Genomic DNA, 20900 nt, shown 5'->3' on the forward strand with positions numbered 1-20900 from the left:
ACAAGTCATCGTCCTTCCATAAGAAACATCAAATATAAACAACCGAAGCCATTCAGACGAGTCAAAACATTTTGTGGAAACAATACACTACCCTTTTATAAATAAAATTATTAAACTGACACCTAAAAATTCCTAAAACAATACCAACCTTCTTCTAGGTAGGATACAACCCTGATAAAAGTTTGAAACCGATCGGAAGATCGGAACCAAAACTGGGAATGATCTACAGTACTGACCAGACTGTACCTGCTCATGTCAACAGTTACATGAACCTTTACTGGTGACAGTACATCAGTGTTGAAATTTTGAAGGGACTCCAATAAGGCTTTTAAGTTACAAGCGAAAACCTAATAAGAAAAAAAGTCAGACAACTACACAGGTACCCTTTAGGGGACACCTAATAAAAGTCACAGGATGTGTATAAAAAAAAAGAAAACAAAAAAGGGACCACAAAACTTTCAACAAAAAATGCAACAAAAAACTGGACACTTTTTAATTGGACTTAATTTACTCAGGAAATACTATATCTTAACTGGGCAGAACAGCGTAAAATGTGGTTCCTGCCATTATTTGTGCTCTAGGCTGCTAGGCGTCGTTGCTGCACACTTACGACACATCTCCAGGAACGACCTCTTAGAAAACTCTTGGCGCCACCAGCTTATTGAGGAGACTCCTTGGTGCCACCAGCTTGAGAAGATTCCTTGGTGCCACCAGCTTGAGAAGACTCCTTGGTGCCACCAGCTTATTGAGGAGACTCCTTGGTGCCACCAGCTTGAGAAGATTCCTTGGTGCCACCAGCTTGAGAAGATTCCTTGGTGCCACCAGCTTGAGAAGACTCCTTAGTGCCACCAGCTTGAGAAGACTCCTTGGTGCCACCAGCTTGAGAAGACTCCTTGGTGCCACCAGCTTGAGAAGACTCCTTGGTGCCACCAGCTTGAGAAGACTCCTTGGTGCCACCAGCTTGAGAAGACTCCTTGGTGCCACCAGCTTGAGAAGACTCCTTGGTGCCACCAGCTTGAGAAGACTCCTTGGTGCCACCAGCTTGAGAAGACTCCTTGGTGCCACCAGCTTGAGAAGACTCCTTGGTGCCACCAGCTTGAGAAGACTCCTTGGTGCCACCAGCTTGAGAAGACTCCTTGGTGCCACCAGCTTGAGAAGACTCCTTGGTGCCACCAGCTTGAGAAGACTCCTTGGTGCCACCAGCTTGAGAAGACTCCTTGGTGCCACCAGCTTGAGAAGACTCCTTGGTGCCACCAGCTTGAGAAGACTCCTTGGTGCCACCAGCTTGAGAAGACTCCTTGGTGCCACCAGCTTGAGAAGACTCCTTGGTGCCACCAGCTTGAGAAGACTCCTTGGTGCCACCAGCTTGAGAAGACTCCTTGGTGCCACCAGCTTGAGAAGACTCCTTGGTGCCACCAGCTTGAGAAGACTCCTTGGTGCCACCAGCTTGAGAAGACTCCTTGGTGCCACTAGCTTGAGAAGACTCCTTGGTGCCACCAGCTTGAGAAGACTCCTTGGTGCCACCAGCTTGAGAAGATTCATTGGTGCCACCAGCTTGAGAAGACTACTTGGGAAACAAGATCCTTGAGGACACCAGCTCAGGCTAGGCAGCCTAACAGGTGGCGATGGTTGCTTCCTCAAACAAACGATTCCATTAACTTTCCTCAAAAAAAAAAAAAAAGAGCCACTGTTCCATGTGTGATGTTACTCACTTTCCCTTCCCCCCACCCACCTATCCCACTGCCATGAAATGCAATGGAACTGGCCCCATTAAATATCCTTGTACAACTCCTTTAACAAATGTTGCAGCCCTAGGCGGTCACTTAGCTTGTCTAATTACACTTTACTGGAGAGAGAGAGAGAGAGAGAGAGAGAGCACTGGAGGTGAAGACGTGATGATGGTTGTACTCACCTGGTGAACGAAGACGTCCTGTCCACCATCGTCGGGGGTGACGAAGCCCCAGCCCTTGGCTACGTTGAACCATTTGCACTTCCCTATCCGCCACCTCCCCACCTCCCCTGTAGGAGGAACTTCTGTTAGTGGGGTAGTCATAGCTACGAACTGAGAGTGGTCATCTGTAAACACAACCAGGTGAGCATACACACACACACACACACACACACACACACACACACACACACACACACACACACACACACACACACACACACACACACACACACACACACACACAGAGTTAACCATTAACATTTGTCACAGAGTTATTATACTGTGTTATACCAGTAATAAAATTAGATAAATCGCTAATCACTGAAAATTAATTCCTAATCGGTAAGCAAGGAAGCTGAAAAAAATTTATAATTAGTGAGAATAACGCAGAGAAGGTCTCCTAGATTTCATTAGTAATGGCGCATCATAAATCATAAGATAGACAAAACAGATTATAGTTACTTCTTGCCCATATTCGACACATCTTGTGGGCTGTTTACCTGTATTTTACGTGGATGACAGCCTGATCAACACGGCTGTTGGTGCTAGCTACACGAAATACAACGAAGACAACACAGCCCGACTGATCTTGATCTTGCCAAAGCTCCCTCTTGAGACAACTGAAGGTCTGTTGGTAATTCCCATTATGAGGAGAGGAAGACTATTGAAAAGTCTGTGTCCCTTTACACTTAATGAGTTATCTGTGAGTGTACTCGTGGCACTCCTGCTGCCTCATGTTAAGTCTTGGTTTCGAAGGAAGTGATTTCGGTGTGTCGATTTTTGGGATCAATCTCTCCGGAATTTTCTAGGTGTTAAATATGGTGTATCTTTATCGCCTACAATTTCAGGCAGTACAGTTTCAGGGACTTCAGGCCTTCCCAATAATTTAGATGCCTGACTGAATTCATGCAAGCAGTGAAGATTCAGTACATTCTTCAGATCTGCACTTTCACCTATCTTAAAAGGGGCTGTTAGTGTACAAGAATATTTCAGTCTCGAGGGAACAAGTGACTTTAAAGAGTATCACCACTGGCTAGGTATTTCTTGTTTTGAAGGTTCTAGTTATCCAGGCTATATATCATATACACATCCTGTAGGAGGTAGTCAAAAAAAATACCTGTCCTTTTTCTGTGACCAGTGTTTAGATTTCTTCTACCTCTTCTGTTCTAAGAAAAAGTATATTGGTCGTGATAGAAGAATTTATTTTTTTCGTACTTTTCTTTAAAGCTTTTGAATAGCTCGAGAACGTCGCTTCTGATCTGCTTCAAACTTTCTCTGCTCGTGTGTCTTACATAGAGGAAGACTCGGTTTTTTTAATTGGCTTAGGTGCCAATTTACCAAGTTTATAGCATGGTGAAAGTGTATGAGTAGTTTCTGTACGGCTGCTTGATAATGTTATACTGTAAGAAGTCTGTAAGATTTACCAGTTATCTTACAAGTTCACAAATCAGTAAAGACGTGGAATCCTGCAGACTGAAACAAAAGTTGGTCAGGCTTCTATTTCACATTGATGTGAGAGGATGGCAGCGTCTCACTGGGTGGCTGCTGCCTTCCAAGTTTGTTTTCACTCTAGTTATCAGCCAGTTTCCTGGTTCGCTTGTTTTCACCCCGGCTTGATTGAGAACACAGTTCAGTATGTGTCAGGGGCCCAAGATTGTTCACCTGCCTCCCAGCATACATAAAGAGGATTACCAATAGACTCCCGGCTGTCTTCAAGAAGGCGCTGGACAAGCACCTAAAGTTAGTACCTGACCAACTGAGCTGTGGTTCGTAAGTCGGTTTACGTGCGGCGAGCAGTAGCAACCTGGTTAATTAGGCTCTGGTCCATCGCGAGGCCTGGTCATGGACGGGGCCGCGGGGGGCGTTGACCCCCGGCACTGTGATGGAAGACCAGCAAGTTCGTGAGACAGGATTTACTATCCCTAAACTCATGTTGGGTTCCACTTCAGAATTCTCTCTCCCAATAATGAAACATCCCTTTTCGTACCAGTTTCTTCACAGCCTTTGAGGACTTGTTTGTTACAGATACTGGCCAGAAACTCTTAATATGCTTTGTGTTTTTCCTCTTTCATACATGGAGGGAAAGTACCTCCCTTCCATCCCATCTCTCTCTCTCTCTCTCTCTCTCTCTCTCTCTCTCTCTCTCTCTCTCTCCGACTGAACTCGCCCACAAAAAAATACAACGATCATGACAAATACAGTTGAGGGGAAGTTCAGGTATGCAAGGATTTATGGTAAAAAAAAAAGATCTATTTTTAGAAGTGAATATTTGGGCAGGGAAACCCAGCCAGCCTTGTTAACTGGGTTGCCACGAGCCATTAACTGTGCTAACAAGAAATTCAATGTGCTGACAAGTCATTAGCTGTTCTAACAAGTTATTAGATGTTCTAACAAGACACACACACACACACCAGGGTCACACACACACACACACACACACACACACACACACACACACACACACACACACACATCATTAATAAGGAATCATTCAGGACCCTGTACACCGTGTACGTTAGGCCCATATTGGAGTATGTGGCACCAGTTTGGAACCCACACCTAGCCAAGCACGTAAAGAAACTAGAGAAAGTGCAAAGGTTTGCAACAAGACTAGTCCCAGAGCTAAGAGGTATGTCCTACGAGGAGAGGTTAAGGGAAATCAACCTGACGACATTGGAGGACAGGAGAGATAGGGGGGACATGATAACAACATACAAAATACTGAGAGGAATTGACAAGGTGGACAAAGACAGGATGTTCCAGAGATTGGACACAGTAACAAGGGGACACAGTTGGAAGTTGAAGACACAGATGAATCACAGGGATGTTGGGAAGTATTTCTTCAGCCACAGAGTAGTCAGGAAGTGGAATAGTTTAGGAAGCGATCTAGTGGAGGCAGAATCCATACATAGGTTTAAGCAGAGGTATGATAAAGCTCACGGTTCAGAGAGAATGACTTAGTAGCGACCAGTGAAAAGGCGGGGCCAGGAGCTAGGACTCGACCCCTGCAACATCAACTAGGTGAGTACACACAGAACAGCGTCACACACACACAGCAGCGTCACACACACAGCAGTGCCACACAGCAGCGTCACACACACAGCAGTGCCACACAGCAGCGTCACACACACAGCAGTGCCACACAGCAGCGTCACACACACAGCAGTGCCACACAGCAGCGTCACACACACAGTAGTGCCACACAGCAGCGTCACACACTCCCTGGTTACTCTCGCGAGTGATGTCAGTTTAACTGTTGTCAGCGGCGTAGACACAAACAGGCTAGACAGGGGAAGTTCCCGTCACCAGGGTATTGGCAACACTGGGAGGACCTGACGGGCCAGTGTTGCCACAGCGTAATTCAGCTCAGAACCGAAAGAACCCAGGTCGAATCCTGGGTAGGAAGTGACGTGACCTATTTCACTTCCCCCACTCTGGAAAATAGGCCTAAGGCAAAATTTCACCGTTAACAGCCTAATTAAGTGTGATTTTCAACTTGTCTGTTATTCCATTGGCTGAATTTACTCTTAATTTTTTTTACTGTGAATTAATGACAATACAGACCTAACGTGAATAAATTTAATGGAGAAATTATTAGAAAAAATCACGAATAAAGCCTTTCACTTTATTTTGTTATATGTACGTTGTGCACATGTTTTAAGATATTACCAGTGAGGGACATGACCTGTGTCAGCAGTGGAGTGACCTGTGTCAGCAGTGAAGTGACCTATGTCAGCAGTGGAGTGACCTGTGTCAGCAGTGAAGTGACCTATGTCAGCAGTGAAGTGACCTGTGTCAGCAGTGGAGTGACCTGTGTCAGCAGTGAAGTGACCTATGTCAGCAGTGAAGTGACCTATGTCAGCAGTGAAGTGACCTGTGTCAGCAGTGGAGTGACCTGTGTCAGCAGTGAAGTGACCTATGTCAGCAGTGAAGTGACCTATGTCAGCAATGGAGTGACCTGTATCAGCAGTGGAGTGACCTGTGTCAGCAGTGGAGTGACCCGTGTCAGCAGTGAAGTGACCCGTGTCAGCAGTGAAGTGACCCGTGTCAGCAGTGAAGTGACCCGTGTCAGCAGTGAAGTGACCCGTGTCAGCAGTGAAGTGACCCGTGTCAGCAGTGAAGTGACCCGTGTCAGCAGTGAAGTGACCCGTGTCAGCAGTGAAGTGACTCGTGTCAGCAGTGAAGTGACCCGTGTCAGCAGTGAAGTGACCCGTGTCAGCAGTGAAGATGCACTGCCTCACCTTCAAGTGAGGAAAGAGAGAGTCGGAGGAAGCTGGGAAGGAGATACAACTTTTCGTAGAGGTGGAACAAGAAAATACTGCTCATAAGGGGAAACAGACACCAGCTGAAACGAAGGATAACTGCTCTCTAAAAAAAGATTGCAACAAACTCGAAACTGTTGTCCTGCACCGTAGCGCAGGATAAATAAGGTTCGGCCATCTTGGATGCCACAACGCGAGCTGCAAGGAAACGTTCTTGACCAGAGAGAAACACTGCTGGGACAAGTGTAGAAATCTTCAAGAGGAAATTGGACAAGTATCTTCACCAGTGCCAGATTAACCAGGCTGTGATGGATATGTGGGTCAGCAAGCCTCCAGCAGCAACAGCCTGGTTGACCAGGCAAGCACCAGACGAGCCTGGCCCATGGCCGGGCTCAGAGCGTAGGTAAGCTCTCGAAACTCTTCAAATTTATATCAAAGGTAAGGTGTACATAAGTGTCTTGTTCCACAATACAGCGAAGGTTCTAGATGTTACCTTTACATGTTATTAAGAACTCAAGGAATACTACTCCAAGGATGGCTGGTATAACCCGGGATACCTAGTTTAAGAACTTACGAATAGTGACGAACAGAACTGCATATACGACTATTTTCATAAATTAACAGCTGACCAAAAACAAATTCCCCAACAGAGAAAATTGAACAAATAAAAGTGATGCCAAATAGAGTAAAATATTTGTGGTAAAAAAAAAGAGAGGAACTGACGAGTGAATCAAAGGAAGAGAGAGAGATAGTTTACGTTCATCTTAAGTGCAAATTAAATCAAATAAAAGAAAAAGATGAACAGAATAATCCAAAATTATTCATCCGAGCACAGTACACAGGTCATGAAACAGAAAAAAATTGGGTTTATTTAAAATTAGAAGAGGACAACTTATTGATAGAGAGGAAAATATGTGGTCTCTCTTAACAGTTATTTCTTGTCTTCACTCAAGAAGACACAGACGCTACAAAATGAAGGCCATGGACATCACGGGGAAGGTAGGCAGGTGGATTTTCGGGTTCCCAACACACAGAACACAAAAAATAGTAGTGAACAGGGCAAGATCCAGCATCAGCGAGGTCAAAAGCTCAGTGCCCCAAGGCACTGTCCTGGCACCTCTGCTGTTCCTCATCCTCATAGCAGACATAGATAAAAACACCCATCACATTTTTGTATAATTTGCAGATGACACTAAAATAAGCATGAAAGTCAGTACGGTAGAGGACACTGAAAAAGTACAGGAAGACATAAACAGGGTTTTCCAGTGGGCAGTGGAGAACAACATGACGTTCAGTGGTGATAAGTTCCAGCTGCTTAGGTATGGAAAGAATGAAGAACTCAAAATGAGCACTATATACAAAACTCAAGAGAGTCACCAAATAGAACGTAAGGAACACATAGAAGACCTAGGAATAATTATGTCAGCGGACCTTTCTTTTAAAGACCATAACAAGACAAAGATCACGACAGCCAGGAAGATCACTGGGTGGGTATTGAGAACTTTCAAAACAAGGGAAACAATGCCGATGGTGACACTCTTCAAATCGCTAGTGCTCCCTCACTTAGAATATTGCTCAGTGCTGACGGCCCCGTTCAGGGCAGCAGAAATATCGGAGCTGGAACAAATACAGAGATCGTTTACGGCTCACATTGAGCCAGTAAACACCTAAACTACTGGGAACGCCTGCAAGTCTTGAACATGTACTCATTGGAGCGGAGGAGAGAGAGGTACATGATAAGGTACTCGAGGGCTTGGTCCCAAATCTGCACACTACCATAACATACTGGAGTGAGAGATGTGGGAGGAAGTGTAAAATAAACCCAGTGAGGAGCAGGGGTGCGGTGGGGACAATAAAGGAACATTGTATCAACATCCGGGGTCCCAGACTTTTCAACATCTTACCAGAAGATATCAGAAACACTGCTGGAACAAGTGTTGAAGCCTTCAAGAGGAAAGTAGACAAGTATCTTCACCAGGTTCCAGATCAATCAGGCTGTGATGGATATGTGGGGCAGCGGGCCTCCAGCAGCAACAGCCTGGTTGATCAGGCGAGCACCAGACGAGCCCGGGCTCAGAGAGTAGATATACTCTCGAAATTCTTCAAAGGTATATTCAAAGGTAAAGGCAATTAACAATTATAGAAGACCTATAGAAGACATCTGTAATAACATCACAATGACCAGTCTGGTGCACCAGGAAACACTGAAGTCTATATGGGGAAGGGACGGGGAAAATGGGAGGTATGGAAACGGGGGTATACCTGGAGAGGATTTTGGGGATCAGCGCCCCCGCGGCCCCTGGGGACGAGGAATACCTGGAGGTTACCTGGAGGTTATTCCGGGGTTATCCGGGGAAGGAATGGGGAAGGAACAGATGAGGGAGAGAAGGCTGGGGGGAAGGAAGAGCAGCGCCCCCACATTATCTTGAGAGAAGCTGAGGGTAAACAAACACCAGCTGGTCCCTCGCTTACCTGAGCTTTCCCGGTTCTGTAAGACTAACAGGCCTAGAGGAAGCTCTCCATCAGCCTACTAGCTCTCCACCAGCCTAGAGAAAGCTCCACGGAACTGAACTGCTCTCCAGGCTGAGGGACTGACCACCTCAAATACTTTTCCTTCAAGGTTGTTGGACTGATTACATCTTTTTTTCATTCCTACCGGTTCCTTTGTACTTGAACAAGCCTACTATGCAGGCGAAACGTTTCATCAATAAAGATACCCAACTGCTGCACATGTGTCTTAATCTTTAATTTGTATATCTTGCTTCCACAGCTTCTAGCCACGAGCCAAACAGGATCGAAACATGGTCATGACCTTCAGCCTCCCGTGTGTGGGTTGTGTACATGAAGGATGTTCTCGGGAGGTCAACGCCCCCTTTTCTCCGAGGTCTTTTCCCAGACCAGGCCTCCCAGTGGCTCAAGGCCTGATCGGACAGACTGTTACTTCTAGTCACACGCAGTCCAACATATAACCTACAGCCCGGCTGATCAGGAAATGACTGAGGAACTTGCCACGTTCGTTATATAAAAGTGATAAACTTTAACGCGCAGCTGCTGGACTAAGTACGAGTGCACCCAACAGACCAGAAGCTGGATATCGACTCTCCGTAAATGCTAAATGAATGCAAATCAGCACACACACAAAAAAAGCTGAGTGTCTATCGTCAAGTGCGTTTGAAAACCAGATTACTTCACTAACTTTACAGGTTTTTCTCGAGTCAATACGAAATCGATATACTGTATCACCTTTTTTTTCAAGTGACCGTAAATAAACATTAATGAAGGTGACGGAGGCTCATTTTCGTAAACCCGATGACCAAAACAAAACAAAAAATAAGACTCGTTTTCTGACAGATGGCAGTCATATAGAAGTGATGGAAGGTATAGTCATATAGAAGTGATGGAAGGTATAGTCATATAGAAGTGATGGAAGGTATAGTCATAAAGAAGTGATGGAAGGTATAGTCATATAGAAGTGATGGAAGGTATAGTCATAAAGAAGTGATGGAAGGTATAGTCATATAGAAGTGATGGAAGGTATAGTCATATAGAAGTGATGGAAGGTATAGTCATATAGAAGTGATGGAAGGTATAGTCATATAGAAGTGATGGAAAGTATAGTCATATAGAAGTGATGGAAGGTATAGTCATATAGAAGTGATGGAAGGTACAGTCATATAGAAGTGATGGAAGGTACAGTCATATAGAAGTGATGGAAGGTACAGTCATATAGAAGTGATGGAAGGTACAGTCATATAGAAGTGATGGAAGGTACAGTCATATAGAAGTGATGGAAGGTACAGTCATATAGAAGTGATGGAAGGTATAGTCATATAGAAGTGATGGAAGGTACAGTCATATAGAAGTGATGGAAGGTACAGTCATATAGAAGTGATGGAAGGTACAATCATATAGAAGTGATGGAAGGTACAGTTATATAGAAGTGATGGAAGGTATAGTCATATAGAAGTGATGGAAGGTATAGTCATATAGAAGTGATGGAAGGTACAGTCATATAGAAGTGATGGAAGGTACAGTCATATAGAAGTGATGGAAGGTATAGTCATATAGAAGTGATGGAAGGTACAGTCATATAGAAGTGATGGAAGGTACAGTCATATAGAAGTGATGGAAGGTACAATCATATAGAAGTGATGGAAGGTACAGTTATATAGAAGTGAAGGAAGGTATAGTCATATAGAAGTGATGGAAGGTACAGTTATATAGAAGTGATGGAAGGTATAGTCATATAGAAGTGATGGAAGGTATAGTCATATAGAAGTGATGGAAGGTACAGTCATATAGAAGTGATGGTAGGTACAGTTATATAGAAGTGATGGAAGGTATAGTCATATAGAAGTGATGGAAGGTACAGTCATATAGAAGTGATGGTAGGTACAGTTATATAGAAGTGATGGAAGGTATAGTCATATAGAAGTGATGGAAGGTATAGTCATATAGAAGTGATGGAAGGTACAGTCATATAGAAGTGATGGAAGGTACAGTCATATAGAAGTGATGGAAGGTACAGTCATATAGAAGTGATGGAAGGTACAGTCATATAGAAGTGATGGAAGGTACAGTCATATAGAAGTGATGGAAGGTACAGACATATAGAAGTGATGGAAGGTACAGTCATATAGAAGTGATGGAAGGTACAGTCATATAGAAGTGATGGAAGGTACAGTCATATAGAAGTGATGGAAGGTACAGTCATATAGAAGTGATGGAAGGTACAGTCATATAGAAGTGATGGAAGGTATAGTTATATAGAAGTGATGGAAGGTACAGTTATATAGAAGTGATGGAAGGTACAGTCATATAGAAGTGATGGAAGGTACAGTTATATAGAAGTGATGGAAGGTACAGTTATATAGAAGTGATGGAAGGTATAGTCATATAGAAGTGATCGAAGGTACAGTTATATAGAAGTGATGGTAGGTACAGTTATATAGAAGTGATGGAAGGTACAGTTATATAGAAGTGATGGAAGGTATAGTCATATAGAAGTGATGGTAGGTACAGTTATATAGAAGTGATGGAAGGTACAGTTATATAGAAGTGATGGAAGGTACAGTCATATAGAAGTGATGGAAGGTATAGTCATATAGAAGTGATCGAAGGTACAGTTATATAGAAGTGATGGAAGGTACAGTTATATAGAAGTGATGGAAGGTATAGTTATATAGAAGTGATCGAAGGTACAGTTATATAGAAGTGATCGAAGGTACAGTTATATAGAAGTGATCGAAGGTACAGTTATATAGAAGTGATCGAAGGTACAGTTATATAGAAGTGATGGAAGGTATAGTCATATAGAAGTGATGGAAGGTACAGTTATATAGAAGTGATGGAAGGTACAGTTATATAGAAGTGATGGAAGGTACAGTCATATAGAAGTGATGGAAGGTACAGTTATATAGAAGTGATGGAAGGTACAGTTATATAGAAGTGATGGAAGGTACAGTTATATAGAAGTGATGGAAGGTACAGTTATATAGAAGTGATGGAAGGTACAGTCATATAGAAGTGATGGAAGGTACAGTTATATAGAAGTGATGGAAGGTACAGTTATATAGAAGTGATGGAAGGTACAGTTATATAGAAGTGATGGAAGGTACAGTTATATAGAAGTGATGGAAGGTACAGTTATATAGAAGTGATGGAAGGTACAGTTATATAGAAGTGATGGAAGGTACAGTTATATAGAAGTGATGGAAGGTACAGTCATGTAGAAGTGATGGAAGGTACAGTCATATAGAAGTGAATGATGGTAGGTACAGTCATATAGAAGTGAATGATGGTAGGTACAGTCATATAGAAGTGAATGATGGTAGGTACAGTCATATAGAAGTGAATGATGGTAGGTACAGTCATATAGAAGTGAATGATGGTAGGTACAGTCATATAGAAGTGAATGATGGTAGGTACAGTCATATAGAAGTGAATGATGGTAGGTACAGTCATATAGAAGTGAATGATGGTAGGTACAGTCATATAGAAGTGAATGATGGTAGGTACAGTCATATAGAAGTGAGTGATGGTAGGTACAGTCATATAGAAGTGAATGATGGTAGGTACATTCATATAGAAGTGAGTGATGGTAGGTACAGTCATATAGAAGTGAATGATGGTAGGTACAGTCATATAGAAGTGAGTGATGGTAGGTACAGTCATATAGAAATGAGTGATGGTAGGTACAGTCATATAGAAGTGAGTGATGGTAGGTACAGTCATATAGAAGTGAGTGATGGTAGGTACAGTCATATAGAAGTGAATGATGGTAGGTACAGTCATATAGAAGTGAGTGATGGTAGGTACAGTCATATAGAAATGAGTGATGGTAGGTACAGTCATATAGAAATGAGTGATGGTAGGTACAGTCATATAGAAATGAGTGATGGTAGGTACAGTCATATAGAAGTGAATGGTGGTAGGTACAGTCATATAGAAGTGAGTGATGGTAGGTACAGTTGTACAGAAGTGATGGTAGGTACAGTCGTACAGAAGTGAGTGATGGTAGGTACAGTCGTACAGAAGTGAGTGATGGTAGGTACAGTCGTACAGAAGTGAGTGATGGTAGGTACAGTTGTACAGGAGTGATGGTAGGTACAGTCGTACAGAAGTGAGTGATGGTAGGTACAGTCGTACAGAAGTGAGTGATGGTAGGTACAGTTGTACAGGAGTGATGGTAGGTACAGTTGTACAGAAGTGAGTGATGGTAGGTACAGTCGTACAGAAGTGAGTGATGGTAGGTACAGTCGTACAGAAGTGAGTGATGGTAGGTACAGTTGTACAGAAGTGAGTGATGGTAGGTACAGTTGTACAGAAGTGAGTGATGGTAGGTACAGTTGTACAGAAGTGAGTGATGGTAGGTACAGTCGTACAGAAGTGAGTGATGGTAGGTACAGTTGTACAGAAGTGAGTGATGGTAGGTACAGTTGTACAGAAGTGAGTGATGGTAGGTACAGTCGTACAGAAGTGAGTGATGGTAGGTACAGTCGTACAGAAGTGAGTGATGGTAGGTACAGTTGTACAGGAGTGATGGTAGGTACAGTCGTACAGAAGTGAGTGATGGTAGGTACAGTCGTACAGAAGTGAGTGATGGTAGGTACAGTTGTACAGGAGTGATGGTAGGTACAGTCGTACAGAAGTGAGTGATGGTAGGTACAGTCGTACAGAAGTGAGTGATGGTAGGTACAGTTGTACAGAAGTGAGTGATGGTAGGTACAGTCGTACAGAAGTGAGTGATGGTAGGTACAGTCGTACAGAAGTGAGCGATGGTAGGTACAGTCGTACAGAAGTGAGTGATGGTAGGTACAGTCGTACAGAAGTGAGTGATGGTAGGTACAGTCGTACAGAAGTGAGTGATGGTAGGTACAGTCGTACAGAAGTGAGCGATGGTAGGTACAGTTGTACAGAAGTGAGTGATGGTAGGTACAGTCGTACAGAAGTGAGTGATGGTAGGTACAGTTGTACAGAAGTGAGTGATGGTAGGTACAGTCGTACAGAAGTGAGTGATGGTAGGTACAGTTGTACAGGAGTGAGTGATGGTAGGTACAGTCATACAGAAGTGAGTGATGGTAGGTACAGTTGTACAGAAGTGAGTGATGGTAGGTACAGTCGTACAGAAGTGAGTGATGGTAGGTACAGTTGTACAGGAGTGATGGTAGGTACAGTTGTACAGAAGTGAGTGATGGTAGGTACAGTCGTACAGAAGTGAGTGATGGTAGGTACAGTTGTACAGAAGTGAGTGATGGTAGGTACAGTTGTACAGAAGTGAGTGATGGTAGGTACAGTCATACAGAAGTGAGTGATGGTAGGTACAGTCGTACAGAAGTGAGCGATGGTAGGTACAGTTGTACAGAAGTGAGCGATGGTAGGTACAGTTGTACAGAAGTGAGTGATGGTAGGTACAGTTGTACAGAAGTGAGTGATGGTAGGTACAGTTGTACAGAAGTGAGTGATGGTAGGTACAGTTGTACAGAAGTGAGTGATGGTAGGTACAGTTGTACAGAAGTGAGTGATGGTAGGTACAGTTGTACAGAAGTGAGTGATGGTAGGTACAGTTGTACAGAAGTGAGTGATGGTAGGTACAGTCGTACAGAAGTGAGTGATGGTAGGTACAGTTGTACAGAAGTGAGTGATGGTAGGTACAGTCATATAGAAGTGAGTGATGGTAGGTACAGTCGTACAGAAGTGAGTGATGGTAGGTACAGTCGTACAGAAGTGAGTGATGGTAGGTACAGTTGTACAGAAGTGAGTGATGGTAGGTACAGTCATATAGAAGTGAGTGATGGTAGGTACAGTCGTACAGAAGTGAGTGATGGTAGGTACAGTCGTACAGAAGTGAGTGATGGTAGGTACAGTCGTACAGAAGTGAGTGATGGTAGGTACAGTTGTACAGAAGTGAGTGATGGTAGGTACAGTCGTACAGAAGTGAGTGATGGTAGATACAGTCGTACAGAAGTGAGCGATGGTAGGTACAGTTGTACAGAAGTGAGCGATGGTAGGTACAGTTGTACAGAAGTGAGTGATGGTAGGTACAGTTGTACAGAAGTGAGTGATGGTAGGTACAGTTGTACAGAAGTGAGTGATGGTAGGTACAGTCGTACAGAAGTGAGTGATGGTAGGTACAGTTGTACAGAAGTGAGTGATGGTAGGTACAGTTGTACAGAAGTGAGTGATGGTAGGTACAGTTGTACAGAAGTGAGTGATGGTAGGTACAGTTGTACAGAAGTGAGTGATAGTAGGTACAGTTGTACAGAAGTGAGCGATGGTAGGTACAGTTGTACAGAAGTGAGTGATGGTAGGTACAGTTGTACAGGAGTGATGGTAGGTACAGTTGTACAGAAGTGAGTGATGGTAGGTACAGTTGTACAGAAATGAGTGATGGTAGGTACAGTCGTACAGAAGTGAGTGATGGTAGGTACAGTTGTACAGAAGTGATGGTAGGTACAGTCATATAGAAGTGAGTGATGGTAGGTACAGTCATACAGGAGTTATGGTAGGTACAGTCATACAGAAGTGAGTGATGGTAGGTACAGTCATACAGGAGTGATGGTAGGTACAGCCATGGAGAAGTGAATAATGGTAGGTACAGTCATACAGAAGTGAGTGATGGTAGGTACAGTCATATAGAAGTGAGTGATGGTAGGTACAGTCATACAGGAGTGATGGTAGGTACAGTCATACAGGAGTGATGGTAGGTACAGTCATACAGAAGTGAGTGATGGTAGGTACAGTCATACAGAAGTGAGTGATGGTAGGTACAGTCATACAGAAGTGAGTGATGGTAGGTACAGTCATACAGAAGTGAGTGACAGTAGGTACAGTCATACAGAAGTGAGTGATGGTAGGTACAGTCATACAGAAGTGAGTGATGGTAGGTACAGTCATACAGAAGTGAGTGATGGTAGGTACAGTCATACAGAAGTGAGTGATGGTAGGTACAGTCATACAGAAGTGAGTGATGGTAGGTACAGTCATACAGAAGTGAGTGATGGTAGGTACAGTCATACAGAAGTGAGTGATGGTAGGTACAGTCATACAGAAGTGAGTGATGGTAGGTGGTGATAGCGGCCGCCAGCAGACTGATGGGAGTCAAATGAGAAGCCTGACAGTGAGATAAATGAAACGCCGGCATTCATTTCTTGTTAATCATTCTGGTAAACACTAGGATGGGCCACCTCAGTGTGGCCAGCACCACCACCACCCCTCCTGCTGCTGCTGCTGCTGATGCTGCACCTCTCACTCGTTACAACACTAAAGTCATGTCTACTCACGCTTCCTTACCGCTCATTAGTAAGTACGTTAATTTAGGAACAGGTACACATAAGTACAATTATCATACATAGTGTAAGTTACCTAGGATAACCCTAAAAAGTCATAGTGATTTATTTTCATTGGAGTCCTTGCTTTTTTCCAGTGGAGACCTTGATTATTTCCATTGGAGTCCTCAGTTACGCTGTTACTTGTTTATATGAGTAAAACTGCCAGTGTAGTTACTGATATTGAGACTTGTTGCTTAGAACCAGCGTATAGAAGTGTGGCTTGGTGAGGTGCACGGGGAAGTTGTTGTGGTAACAATGTTCCACCCGCCGGGTCTACCTACCACAGTACCTACTTACCCACAGTCAGGCCTACCTATCTACCCACAGTCAGGCCTACCCGCCGCCCCTGCCTACCTTCCGTGTATACCCACCCACAGCTTTACCTACCCTACTGTCTCTGCCTTTCCACCCTCCCTGCCTACACAACATACCCTCCCTCTCTCCTCTCTATCAGCATCATCGCACCCAAGCCCCAGTTTCAACCTAGGTCTCCTAATTAACGGCCTGTGCTTACCCGCTGTAGGTGCTTGAGGCACGCTATGTAACATAGGCCTCGCATAAATGCACCTGGTTAAAACAATCCCACATACGTTCAAATATAATACTGTAAATATATGAAGTCATTCATGAAAGTTCCTCGAGGTCCCCACAGACATCCCAGTAATGACACAAACCACTATTTAAGGGTAAAAACCGAGACCTTGAGGCCACAGATGCTTGGCTGGGGCCAGGAGCTAAGACTCGACACCTAAGTGAGAGGAGCATAAGCACCTGCAAGTAGGTGGTCACAGATAAGGCGAGTGCTAGGTGTTCCGTCTACAGAGAGAACCATCTTCAAAGCCCGCCAGTAACAACCTGATGTATCTGACCGAGCTGCAGAGGCGGTGACCTCTGGAGGAGACTACAAGTAACTTACAGGCAACCCTTGAAGTTACTGTGAGGCAGAAGTCTGCCTCAGGAGAAATCTAAGAACTGGAACAAATACAAACATTATTTATGACCAATAAAACATTTAGATTACTGGGAACGCCTTAAATCTTAAATATGTAGTCAGTGGAGAGGAGAAGAGATACATGATAATATATACCTGGAAGGTGCTAGAGGGCCTGGTCCCAAATCTGCACACTGCATGAAATTACTAGCGATATTTGAAGGAATTACTAGTGATACGAGCAAATTCGCTGATGATACAAAGATAGGATAATCGATTCAGACGTAGATGTCACGGAACTTTAGAAGGATTTAGACAAACTCATTTCGTGGTCAGAAAAGTGGCAGATGCAGTTCAATGTAGATAAATGCAAAGTTCTGAAGCTCGGGAATGTTCAAACCTTAACACCTATCAGCTTAATAATGTTGAACTTAGCCGTACAGAATGTGAAAAGGACTTGGGGGTTATGGTGAGCAGTAACCTTAAACCAAGACAGCAATGTCTAAGTGTACGTAATAAGGCAAATAGATTATTGGGATTTATATCAAGAAGTGTAAGCAACAGAAGTCCAGCGGTTACATTACAGCTTTATACATCATTAGTAAGGCCTCACCTAGATTATGCGGCTCAGTTCTGGTCTCCATATTACAGAACGGATATAAATTCATTAGAAAACATTCAGCGAAGAATGACAAAATTAATACAGAGCATTAGAAATCTTCCGTATTAAGAATGATTGAAGTCACTTGTAAGACAAAGAATGAGGGGAGACATGATCGAAGTGCATAAGTAGTTGATGAGTGGAACAGTCTACCTAGTAGGGTGATTGAAGCTAAAACCTTGGGTAGTTTCAAGTTTAGGTTGGATAAATACATAAGTTAGAGGGGTTGGATTTAAGTAGGACCTGCACATGCAACCTCCGATTAGCAACCTGGAGGATATTTCGGGGATCAACGCCTCCTCGGCCCGATCCATGACCAGGCCTCCAGGTAGATCAGGGCCTGATCAACGAGGCTGTTACTGCTGGCCGCACGCAATCCAACGTACGAACCACAGCCCGGCTGATCCGGCACCGACTTTAGGTATCAATCCTTCACATGACTAAATAGATATATCAGAGCCCGACCCACTGAAAGTGGGTCGGGCAAATGTTCTGTTAATGGGTTGGATTGTAAAGGATCTGCCCAGTATGGGTCAATAGGCCTACTGCAATGTTCCTCCTTTCTTATGTTCTTATATTGGAGTAAGAAATATTGGAGGAAGTGCAAGATAAACCCAGTGAAAAGCAGAGTTGCAGTGAGCGCAATAAGAGAACACTGTATCAACATTCGTGACCCCAGATTATTCAGCATCTTACCAGAAGATATCAGAAACACTGTTGGGACAAGTGAAGAAATTTTCGAGAGGAAACTGGACAAGTATTTTCACCAAGTGCTAGGTCAACCAGGCTGTGATGGATATGTGGGGCAGCGGGCCTCCAGCAGCATCAGCCTAGTTGATCAGGCAAGCAGCAGACGAGCATGCCCATGACCGGGCTCCGGGAGTAGAAAAACTCGGAACTCATCTACCTACCTGGAGTCTACCTGGAGAATGTTCCGGGGGTCAACGCTCCGGCGGCCCGGTCCTTGAACAGGCCTGCCAGTGGATCAGGACCTGATCAACCTGGCTGTTACTGCTAACCGCACGTTGTCTAACGTACGCACCACAGTCCGGTTGAAAAGGTTCTGACGAGAGACATCTATCCAGCTACCTCGTGAAAGCACTTTAACGATGTCTTTGTGTCGGGAGTGAACAGAGTTTATATAAGTAGCTTTGAAATGGATGCTGTCAGCTACAATATTAAAAGCATCTCGGATGATGTGTAAGATATTTCAGTTTCAACTGGGAAAATCGTGAAAGATCTGTTGAGGGACGACCAGCGACGCGCAGTTATCTGTTATCTGTTAGTGGTTGTGAGAGTTATCTGTTAGTGGTTGTGAGAGTTATGTTAGTGGTTGTGAGAGTTATATTAGTGGTTGTGAGAGTTATATTAGTGGTTGTGAGAGTTATATTAGTGGTTGTGAGAGTTATATTAGTGGTTGTGAGAATTATGTTAGTGGTTGTGAGAGTTATATTAGTGGTTGTGAGAGTTATATTAGTGGTTGTGAGAGTTATGTTAGTGGTTGTGAGAGTTATATTAGTGGTTGTGAGAGTTATATTAGTGGTTGTGAGAGTTGTCTTGCTGACGATCTCAGACAAAGTCGAGCTTGTAAAGGAAATATAAGAGAGTTAAGAACTATATCTGAGTATAATGAATGTAAGAAAATAGTTGTAAAATTTACCATTGATCTTACCAATAAGCCTAACCTCCATAGTGGGAAAATTTATGGAATCAATAATTGCCGAGGCAGTTCGTGCCACCTTGAAAAACACAAATTAATCAACGAATCTCAGCATGGTTTTACAAAGGGGCGTTCCTGCCTTACGAATTTATTAACTTTTTTCACTAAGGTATTTGAGGAGGTAGATCATGGTAATGAATATTATATTGTGTATATGGACTTCAGTAAGGCTTTTGACAGGGTCCCACATCAGAAACTATTGAGGAAAATTAAGGCACATGGAATAGGAGAATTTTTTTCCTGGATAGAGGCATTGTTGACAAATAGGCGCAGAGAGTTTGAATAAATGGGGAGAAATCAGAGTGGAAAAGCATCATGAGCGGTGTTCCACAGGGGTCAGTGTTGGGGCCCCTGTTGTTCACAATCTACATAAACGACATTGATGAGGGCATAAAGAGCAACATAAGCAAGTTTGCCGATGACACCAAAACAGGCCGTCGAATTCATTCTGACGAGGAAATTAGAGCACTCCAGGAAGATTTGAATAGACTGATGCAGTGGTCGGAGAGGTGGCAGATGCAGTTTAATATATACAAATGCAAAGTTCTAAATGTTGGACAGGAAAATAACCGAGCCACAATATAAACTAAATAATGTAGATCTTAATATTACGGATTGCGAGAAAGATTTAGGAGTTCTGGTTAGCAGTAATCTGAAACCAAGACAACAGTGCATAAGTGTTCGCAATAAAGCTAATAGAATCTTTGGCTTCATATCAAGAAGCATAAATAATAAGAGTCCTCAGGTTGTTCTTCAACTCTATATATCCTTGGTTAGGCCTCATTTAGATTATGCTGCTCAGTTTTGGTCACCGTATTATAGAATGGATATAATGCTCTGGAAAACATACAAAGGAGGATGACAAAGTTGATCCCATGTATCAGAAATCTTCCCTATGAGGATAGACTGAGGGCCCTGAAACTGCACTCTTTAGAAAGGCGTAGAATTAGGGGAGATATGATTGAGGTGTACAAATGGAAGACAAGAATAAATAAAGGGGATGTAAATAACGTGCTGAAAATATCTAGCCTAGACAGGACTCGTAGCAATGGTTTTAAGTTGGAAAAATTCAGATTCAGGAAGGATACAGGAAAGCACTGGTTTGGTAATAGAGTTGTGGATGAGTGGAACAAACTTCCAAGTACAGTTATAGAGGATAAAACGTTGTGTAGTTTTAAAAATAGGTTAGATAAATACATGAGTGGGTGTGGGTGGGTGTGAGTTGGACCTGGCTAGCTTGTGCTACTAGGTCAATTGCCGTGTTCCTTCCTTAAGTGAATGTGACCTGCCCTGACTAGGTTGGGGCATTGGCTTAAGCCGGTAGGAGACTTGAACCTGCCTGGCATGGGTCAGTAGGCCTGCTGCAGTGTTCCTTCTTTCTTATGTTTTTATGTACATGTTCACAGAGAGAAAGAAAAGTTCAGCAATCCTGTCAGTGTCATTTTCTCTTATTTGACAGGATGAAATTTCTGACCCTTATGGTTCCTGTCTACCTGCCTCGGGACATCACACGACTGAGATTCACGTCTGAATAATTTTTTCCTG

The 20900-nt window shown here is 43.4% G+C and overlaps 1 long non-coding RNA gene across 1 annotated transcript in view; it reads right to left on the reverse strand.

Moving 5' to 3' along the window:
- Positions 1-1912: 1912 nt before the first annotated feature.
- Positions 1913-20900, reverse strand: part of LOC138854453 (uncharacterized) — a 50898-nt gene continuing 31910 nt past the window's right edge. The window contains exon 3 of the long non-coding RNA XR_011393664.1: positions 1913-2019. This is a non-coding gene — a long non-coding RNA (uncharacterized lncRNA). The remainder of the gene's footprint in view (positions 2020-20900) is intronic.

Source organism: Cherax quadricarinatus, chromosome 60, assembly GCF_038502225.1.
Source record: "Cherax quadricarinatus isolate ZL_2023a chromosome 60, ASM3850222v1, whole genome shotgun sequence".
Taxonomy (NCBI): Eukaryota; Metazoa; Arthropoda; class Malacostraca; order Decapoda; family Parastacidae; genus Cherax; species Cherax quadricarinatus.